We start from the raw sequence: 9,663 nt of genomic DNA on the forward strand, positions 1-9,663 counted from the left end.
TGGAAAAGGTAAAATATTCTAACAGGAGAGAGGGGACTGCTTAAGCTGTAGGGGGTAGGGAGGGATATGGGATGGACTCAAAGAGGAGGTGCTGTTTTACCTAGTGCATTCCTTAATTCAACAAACACTAGGACATAATATGTAATAAGGTAAACAAAAATTCCTGTCCCTTCGGAGCTTAATTCTAGTATGGGGGCGCGGGGCATAGAAAACAAACATGTCAGATAGTATAAGAACTCAGAGGAAAAATACAGGCAGCGTAAGGGAAGTGATGCAAAGTACTATATTAGATAGATGTTCAGGGACCTCTCTGGTGTGACAGCTGAGCAGAGAGGCTGTGCAGTGAGAGAACAAGCCGTGCGGATGAGGAGGAAGAACATTCCAAGCAGGGGAAGCTTGGCATAGTTAATGGACAACAAGGAGGTCAGGATGGCTGGAATGGAGTGCGCAAGGGACAGAGTGGGAGCAGAGGCAGCAGCAGGAAGCGTTTTAAAACGATCAGCGTGGCTGCTGTATGGAGAACAAATTCTAACGGGGATAGTAGAAGCACGGAGACCACTTAGTAAACCAGTCGGTCCAGGTGAAAGACTGTGGTAGCTTGGAACAGGGCGTGGTTGCAGCGTTGCATTCAGGACATATGTTGAAGGTAGAGCTGAAAGGATGTACTGATGGATTAGATGTGTGGGATGGAGACAACCCAAAGGTGAGCACCTAGATGCACGTTTGTCACTTATTGGAATGGGGAACATGAAGGGAAAAGTGGCTTTAGGGCAGGATGAAGTCAAGAGTTGGTTTTTGACAAGTTAAGTGTTAACATGTAGGGAGAAATTTTTATTATAAAAATTCTTAATGTTCAGCAAAATTGAAAGGATTTTATCATGGGCACCCGTATACTCACTACCTAAATTTCATCAACATTCTGCTATGCTTGATCTCTCCGTCTGTCCATCCCTCTTCCAGCCATCATTCCATTTTATTTTTTGATGCATTTCCAAAAAAAAAAGTTGGGGTTATCAATACACTTACCCATTAACAGACTTCAATATTTGTTTTGTTTTTGTTTTTTTTTAATTGAAGTAGAGTTGATTTCTAATATTAGTTTCAGGTATACAACATAGTGATTCAATATTTGTATAGCTTATTTAAAGTTATTATAAAATCTTGGTTATATTCCCTGTACTGTACAATATAGCCTGTACTTATTTATTTCATACATAGTAGTTTCCTCTCCTCTTCCCTCTCCCCACTGGTAACTACTAATTTGTTCTCTGTATCTGTGAGTCCATTTCTGTTTTGTTATATTCATTTGTTTTATTTTTTAGATTCCACATATAAGTGATAAAATACAGTATTTGTCTTTCTCTGACTTATTTCACTAAGCATAATACCCTCTAGGTCTATCCACATTGTTGCAAATGGCACAATTTCATTCATTTTTATGGCTGAGTAGCATTCCATTGTGTGTATATATATATATATATATATATATATATATATATACACACACACACACACATCTTCTTCATCCATTCATCTGTTGATGGGCACTTAGGTTGCTTCCATATCTTGGCTATTGTAAATAACGCTGCTATGAACATTGGGTTGCATGTACCTTTTTGAATTAGTGTTTTCATTTTCTTTGGGTGTGTACCCAGCGGTGGAACTGCCAGATCATATGGTAGTTCTATTTTCAGTTTTTTAAAGGAAACTCCATGCTGTTTTCCATAGTGGCTGCACCAGTTTACATTCCCACCAACAGTACACTGTTGGGTACACTAGAGTTCCCTTTTCTCCACATCCTCACCAACATTTGTTATTTGTAGACTTTTTGATGACAGCTATTCTGACAGGTGTGAGTTGATATCTCATTGTGATTTTGATTTGCATTTCTCTGATGATTAGCCATGTTGAACATCTTTTCATGTGCCTGTTGGCCATCTGTCTACCTTCGTTGGAAAAGTGTCTTTTCAGTCTTCTGCCCATTTTTAAAATTTTTTTTTGATATTGAGTTGTAAGAGCTATTTATATATTTTGGATATTAACTCCTTATTGGTCACATCATTTGCAAATATTTTCTCCCATTCAGTAGGTTGTCTTTTCATTTTGTTGATGGTTTCCTTTGCTGTGCAAAAGCTTTTAAGCTTAATTAGGTCTCTTTTGTTTATTTTTGCTTTTCTTCTTTTTTTTTTTTTTTTTGCCTTAAGAGAGAGATCAAAAAAAAAATGCTGCAGTTTATTGTCAAAGAGTGTTCTGCCTGTGTTCTCTTCTAGGAATTTTACGGTTTCAGGCCTTACATGTAGGTCTTTAGTCCATTTTGAGTTTATTTTTGTATACAGTGTGAGAAAATGTTCTAATTTCATTGTTTTACATGTGGCTGTTCAGTTTTCCCAGCACCATTTATTTATTTATTTATTTATTTTTTGTGGTACGCGGGCCTCTCACTGCTGTGGCCTCTACCGTCGTGGAGCACAGGCTCCGGACGCGCAGGCCCAGCGGCCGTGGCCCACGGGCCCAGCCGCTCCGCGGCATGTGGGATCTTCCTAGACCGGGGCACGAACCCGTGTCCCCGGCATCAGCAGGCGGACTCTCAACCACTGCGCCACCAGGGAAGCCCCCAGCACCATTTATTGAAGAGACTGTCTTTTCTCTATTGTTCAGTATTTGTTTAGTTTTTTTTTCCTTTGAGGTAAAATTTCAATGAAAAGTACAAATCTTAAGTGTACATTCTTAACAGATACACTTGTGTAACCCAAACTCCTGACAAATTATAGAACATTACTGTCACTTCCAGAAAGTTTCCTTTCCCTGTTAATTCCCATTTCCATCTTCCGAGAGGCAGCCACTGCTCTGATTTTTTCCACCATAGATTGGTTTTACTAGTTCTGTACTAGGGAATATTTATATATATATACATATATATATAAATATATATGGATTAATGGAATCTCACATATACACTCTTTTGTGTCTGGCTTCTTTCTTTTTTGTGGACAAGCATATTCATTTCTTTTGGGTAGTACCTAAGAGGGGAATTGCTGGGTCATTAGGGTAGGTATATGCTTTAGTTTTATAAGATAACTGTCAGACCTTTTCCAAAGGCCCATCAACAAAAGAATGCATAAATACATTGTGGTGTATTCATATTATGGAATGCTGTGCTATGGTTAAAATCAAGTAGAGCCACATGTATCAACATGGATAAATTTCAAAAACATAATTTTGGGGGGGGGCATATTTTAGGTCAAAACGTTCAGTATGATACCTTTATATAAAATTTGAAAGCTTGTGAAAGAAATATTATATATAGTTATGGATACTTACTTATGCAGTAATAGCATAAAAGCAAGCTTTGCAAAAATAATCAGTTTCAGGATAGTGGTATCTCAGGTGGGGGCTGGAGAGATGAATGAAGCAAATATGGTAAAAGGTTAAGATTTTATAAAGTTGGGTGCTAGATACATGTTCCTTATATTAATCTCTGTAGCTTTTGGTACACCTTATCTAAGGTGCTGCCCCTGCCCTCTACTTCTGCAGGTGGTGGAGCCTGGGCTGAGCCCGGCTGTGGGAGCAGAGCTGCTCTCTCCCACTCCGTCTCACTCACGCAGCTGCCACGGTTCAGGGGAAGCTCCCCAGAGACCCCAGGTAGGACGGCCGGGCAGACAGCACCCTGACCTGCTCCCGGTTACCGCAGCCTTGCAGATGACTTCCAGACCTGCCTTCCCCACCTCGCTCCTAAATTTAGGTCTGTGACCTGGACCTAGCTCTCTCTCCAATCTCAGTTCCAAACCCTACTTAAAATTGAGTTTATTTTAAAATATCTGTTCTGTTCCACTGTTTGGGGGTTTTTTCTTCAGGAACTCTGACTTTACATTTGTGTTATTTCCTTTGCCTGTCTTCCCTATCACTCCCTCTCTAATGATTTTTATTCATTTCCATTTTATCTTCTTCACTTTTATTTCTATTCTTTTTATCTTCCATGGTGTCCCTTAGAGTGGTGTCTCCTCTCTCTTGTGTTTCTTGTAATTTGGTTTTTGTATATGAAATGTTTTGTATTTATTTTTCTTACACTTATTTAGTAAATCTGCCCATTTCTGTTCCCTGTCCTCCTCTTGTCTGTCACCTTCCGTTCCTTGACCTGACTATCCCTTCCTTGAGTTATTTCTGCTTTGTTAGCTCCCTGCATAGCTGCCGCTGCCTTGTTACATTTTTGAAAATTCATAATAGGATGTTGGGTTAAAATTTTCTTCTGCTTTGTGGCCACATTTCTCTGATGAGTTTTCTTAGTCTGCAGGGAAGTTTTGTTACTCCTTTTCAGATTTTCTTCTGACGGTACCTTTGTATGGATGTTTTTCTTACAGTACCTTTGATTGGATGTTGAGTTATAAGTATTTATCATTTTGGAATGAGTTGGATTTTTCTAAAACAACTATTGGCAAGAGAATCCCATGATAGGAACAAGGGAGCTTTCCTCATTTCTCAGCTCAAGGCTTCCTTCTGTCGGTATGGGGGTGTGTACTTTACTTTATGGCACCTACCTGTAACGGGACCTCCTCTCAATTTAGGATTCTAACGTGGCTCAGCTGAGCTCCTACAACTAGTCTGGAGCTCCGCTGGTTCCTCCCCAGCCACTGGTTTCCAGGCATTCTGCCCCTTCCTGCCAGCCTGCTCTTCTCTTTTTCCTAAGCTGCACCTGTGGGTCCTCCAGGCACTTACGGATTAATTTCTTCCTCTCCCAGTAGTCCTGCCCTCTTCCTTCTTAATTCTGCTCACATCTATTCCCACCCAGGCTGAGCACTCTCCTGAGTTGAATTTTTGCTGAGAATTGCTGTACCTCCACCCTCTGGACTCTTGTGCCATTTCTAGTCTTCCCTGGGGCACCTGCTAAACCGCACGTATGGTTTCCTGTGCTGGTTCGGGGAGGGGGGCAGTGATGCTACACACCATATGAAGTTTGTGAAATTTCTCACTTCCTTGTTTTACTGAAGATGTAAGCATGTAGGCGTTTCATACCTTTGTTCTCATTGCTCTGAATGATTTTCAGGAAAATTGGAAAGATTCTGAAGAAAGCTGTCACCACGTACCCATCAGGCTGACCTAGAGTCCTTAGCCAGGCATTCGAAGCCTTCCACAGGCTGACCTTGGTTTTTCTCCCTGCTCTTAGGTGTGACCACGGCTCCAGCCAGACTAATCTCCCACCATCCCAGGAACTCACCATGCACATTCCTTCCGCTGTGTTCTAGCTGTTTTCCACAGTTGCAGTGTTCCCTTCAGGGGCTTCTTTATGGTAGCCATTGTTTTTGGTGACCCAGCATGTATTTCTCCCTTTCTCTACCACCCATCAACAGGGTTAGATGCATAAACCCAGCTTATTAATCATGGTGCCCCTTCCCTGGGCAACAGTTTCAGGGAAAGCTGAATGGTCGAAGTAGGACCAGAGTCCCTCCATGATTTCCTTCCACTAGAGCGAGCTGGGAAGCCTGCCTGTTGCCTCTGGTGTCAAAGAATGTGTGTCAAAGAATATTCATCTGGAAGAACACACCATCTGCAAAGTTAAAGGATATGGTGATACAGAGAGAGAGAGAGAGAGAGTTTCCTTGTTGAAGTCCTGGATCCACCCTGAGGTTACTGCTGACATAAGCCAGTCGATCACAGTTTAGATTAAATGCAACTGTAAGACTCCTAACAAATACACCTTACTGTGTTCTCTCATCACCCTGGTGTTTTTACCTATTGTAACACACATCACACCATATAGTGATTGTAATTGCCTGTTTATTTGTTTGTATCCCCCACTGAAAGCCCTTTACCACAAGGTCCACACTGTTCACCCTTGTGTGCCTGGTACCTTGCATTGTGCCTGGCCAGCATTGGGCCGTCATTTAGTATTCAGCTGAAACTTCATTTCTGCCTTTCCTAATTCTTCCCATCACTCAAGGTCTTAGATTCCAAGTTCTTTGTGAAGCATTCCACATCAAGTTGAAGAATCTACATAAAATATCCAGGATAAAGCAGGCTCTCATCAGAGCTGCATCCTCCTTGTCCCTAGTTGCTTGAGTCAGAAGTGATGTCTCCTTCGTGGGAGCTCCTATATCTCATTTAATCAAATGGTATCTACTCATACTGTCTTAAAAGAGAAATGCAAATGACTTATAACTAACGTAAGTTTTCAAATGTGATTGTAAATGCCAGAAGCAAGGACCTAGTACAGTGCCTCATATAAAAGAATCCACAGTTGTTGAATATACAGCTGAATATACAGCACAATGATCAATACTTTAGAGGTTAAATGGAAACTGGTAGTCTGTTATTGGCTGTGGGAGTCCTTATGTTAAGTGAGTCATGGGGTAGATTCAAAGGAACCTGAAAGAAGGATAAAGCTGAATCACACTTTTGTAGAGTGCATGAATGCTGTTTGAAAATCTAATTAAGCCATAACAACTGACCACAGCTGAAAAATAGTCGTGGTTATTTTCTACGCCCAAACGACTCATTACTTGGTTAAGGCTGTTAACTTGTCCAAGCTGAATATTTGGAAGGAGAAATGAGGCATGAGGAGGGCAAGTTAGAGTTTATTGTGCCTTCCGTTTCGATAAGGGGAAACTGAGGGTGGCTAGGAAAAGAAGCCTGAAGCTCTGGCTACAGAACTATGTTCATACCTCTCACATCAGCCTCATACTCTTTTTTGGCTGTGTCGTCCATATATAATTAGTGATAGTCTGATTGATTCAGTTCTTCTGGTGGAATGTAAGCTCCAAAAGGCCAGGGACTTGGTCTATCTTGTTCAATGCTGAGCCTCCCAACACCTAGAACAGTGCCTAGTCCTTATGTCTGGGGCCATAGTAGGAGCTTCCTACATATTTGTTGAATTCATATCTCTACAATACTGGACACAGCTTGTTTACCTTTTATGTATCTTGCTAAAATATTTATATGTCCAGATTTCCTATTCTGATGCAGATGTTAAAAAGAACATCTTCAACGCCAAGTTCCATGATATCAGTGACCTCCAGTGTCTTATTCACTAAAGTATCTCTAGTGCCTAAAACAGGGGACATTCTATCAGTACTTATGGAATGAATGATTTAAGTATTTGATTAGTGAATTTTAAATTGAGCGAAAAAATGGAAATGATTGGCTCAGACTTTTTGGGGTTGTTTTTTGGAAACTGTTTATTTTCTGTCAACCTACTTCCATTTTACAAGTTTGCAGACGAACAGCTTAAGACCACTCAGTGGTTGTTCTACCCACTCAGTGGCCTGAGTGGTGGGAGCTGCAGACCAGTCTTCAGTGGGGAACTGCTGAACAGGCACAGAGGGCACCTGCACACCTTCGGACCAGTCTGCCACCTCAGGTTGCGTAGCAGTGAACTCAGGAGCTGGAGCAGTCCATTCACCCTGAAATTCCTCCATGGTCACAGCCTTCTCAGCTGCTGCCTGCTCTTGCTTTTCAATCTCTTCAGGATCTCTGTAGAAGCAGAGATCAGCTGTGACCTCCCATGGGTGTTTGCGGGAGATGGTGCCACGCATGCACAGAACTTCCCGGGCGAGCATCAGCTACATCAGACCCCCTGAGTGAGTTCCCTTGTTGTTGCATGGGATGGCAATGTCCACATAACACAGACGATAGTCTGTGTTACACAGAGCAATGGTAGGCAGGTTAGCGTAAGAGGCCTCTGTGAGAGGCTGGTGGTCAGCCCTGGGATCAGTAACCACCGGAAGTCTTGGCTCCCGGAAGGCTTCCTGGATCTGGTTAGTGAAGATTCCAGGAGAGAAGCAGCCAGCAATAGGAGTGGCTCCAGCGGCAGCAGCAAACTTCAGCCCAGCGCGCTGGCCAGTATTCCTGGAGGATACGACACTGACATCAGCTGGGCTTTCAGTGGCAACAACGGCACGAGCTGCCAGCAGAAGCTTCTCGCAGGTTCTCTTCAGATTTATGTTGTAGACGCCATCACTTTTCCTTTTGTAGATGTACTGCTCCATTTGGAAGTCTGGTTGGTGCCACCTAAGTGGGTTCCTGCTGCAAGAAATTTGAGTACATCCTCCTCCTTCATTTGCAGGAAATCAAGGGCTCCGGGCATTGTGAAAGTTTCCCTTTAAGTTACAATGGGAATCCAGAACAACACCGTATGGACCCCTGTCTGGGTAGTGCAGAAGGGGATCAGACTTAGTAAGAATGTTCTGCTATGTTTGTTTTAACCTCTACAGTTTATAAGTACCCTCACAAATATCCCCTCACTTGAATCTTACAACAACCCTATGAGATTTATTTTGTCAGTTTTATAGATGAGGAAAAAGGCTCAGAGGAATTACAGGGCTTGTCTAATGTTACATAGTTGGCAGATTGGGACTTGAACCCTAGACTTGACTCCAAATTGTATGATCTTTCAACTTTTTCATGGATACCAATTGAAGATGAGGTGGAATTATTAGAACACTGTCAACACTGTATCATTGGAATTATAAATCTTAGAGGTGGAAGTGGCCTTACGCATCACAAATTCCAAACCCCTCTCTCACTTTTCAAAATAGGAAAAGAAGGTTTGGAGAATTTCTATGACGTGTCTAAAGGCACACCTCCGGTTTGAGAAGTCATTACACCGAAGCTGGCTCTTCCACTGACTGCTTCTGGCTTGTCCTCAGATCTCACTCTCAGTTGGAGATTGTGGACTGAGCTTGTGGGAGACCAAGCACCCCTCTGCTTTCCTGCATCAGAGGCCCCGGACACCCGGCCCTTTCTGACAGGAGCCTGGCCCTCGCTGAAGGAAACAGGATTTTTCTCTCTCCCCCTTTCTGTCATTTCTTTTTCCTCTTCCTTATTTACCTAGCAGGTGAGGGGCGAGAGTTGTAAAAGCCATCCAGTCTTCAAGGTTCCCTACTCCCTCCCCTGTAAGACCTGGTTTTGATAAAGGTTTCCAAGTTTGAAAGTTAATAAAAATAATGCCACTGACCTCTTCATTTATTTATTGTTTTTGAACTGTCTACACCTCAGGGTCCAGTTTTGTTTCCCTTTCTTTCTATGATGCCCTGGGTATAGACCCTGCTGGCTAACTGAGGGTGCGCTTTGCACAGAATCCAACAGAATCTTGCCCCTGTCTTATAGGAATAACTACCAGGCCTTAGAGAAGATAGATTCCATTGTTAGGCTTTGCACATCACACTTTTTTTATGAGTCAAATCTGATAACAGAAGAGCACAAATCTAAATTTTACCAGTAATCAAAGAAATGCAATGAAATACCCTTTTGACCATCAAATAGGCAAAAAGTAGAGAGACTGATATTTTGTGCTGGCAAGAGGGTGAGAAAACGAGCGCTCGTATGTTGCTGCTGTAAATATGAATTGCTGTACCTTTTGGGAATGAGGCCAGCTATCTATTAAAAAATACACAGATTACATTTAGTACTGTCATTTTTGTTCATTTAGCCTGTGGAAATCAAGGTTCCAGTTTGTAAGGTTATATGTTCAAGAGTTTACTAAAGCTCTGTTTGTAATTGCAAAAACCTAAAAACCCCTTGAATTTCTGTCAGAAATGTTGAATAAATTATGGTTTATCTGTAATACAGAGTATATCATATAGTAATAAAGTCACAGAGTAACATTCATGGAATTATCTTACTTTTGGAAACAGCAAGGAAATCTTCATATGTGTGTATACCTGATTACAG

At 41.8% G+C, this 9,663-nt stretch overlaps 1 pseudogene across 1 annotated transcript; it reads right to left on the minus strand.

Moving 5' to 3' along the window:
- Positions 1–7,218: 7,218 nt before the first annotated feature.
- On the minus strand, positions 7,219–9,422 carry LOC308604784 (small ribosomal subunit protein uS2-like; annotated as a pseudogene). The gene has a single exon. The product of its transcript is annotated as a small ribosomal subunit protein uS2-like (transcript).
- Between the last annotated feature and the right edge of the window lie 241 nt (positions 9,423–9,663).

The sequence above is a fragment of the Mesoplodon bidens genome, assembly GCF_964165515.1.
Source record: "Mesoplodon bidens genome assembly, chromosome: 16".
NCBI lineage: Eukaryota > Metazoa > Chordata > Mammalia > Artiodactyla > Ziphiidae > Mesoplodon > Mesoplodon bidens.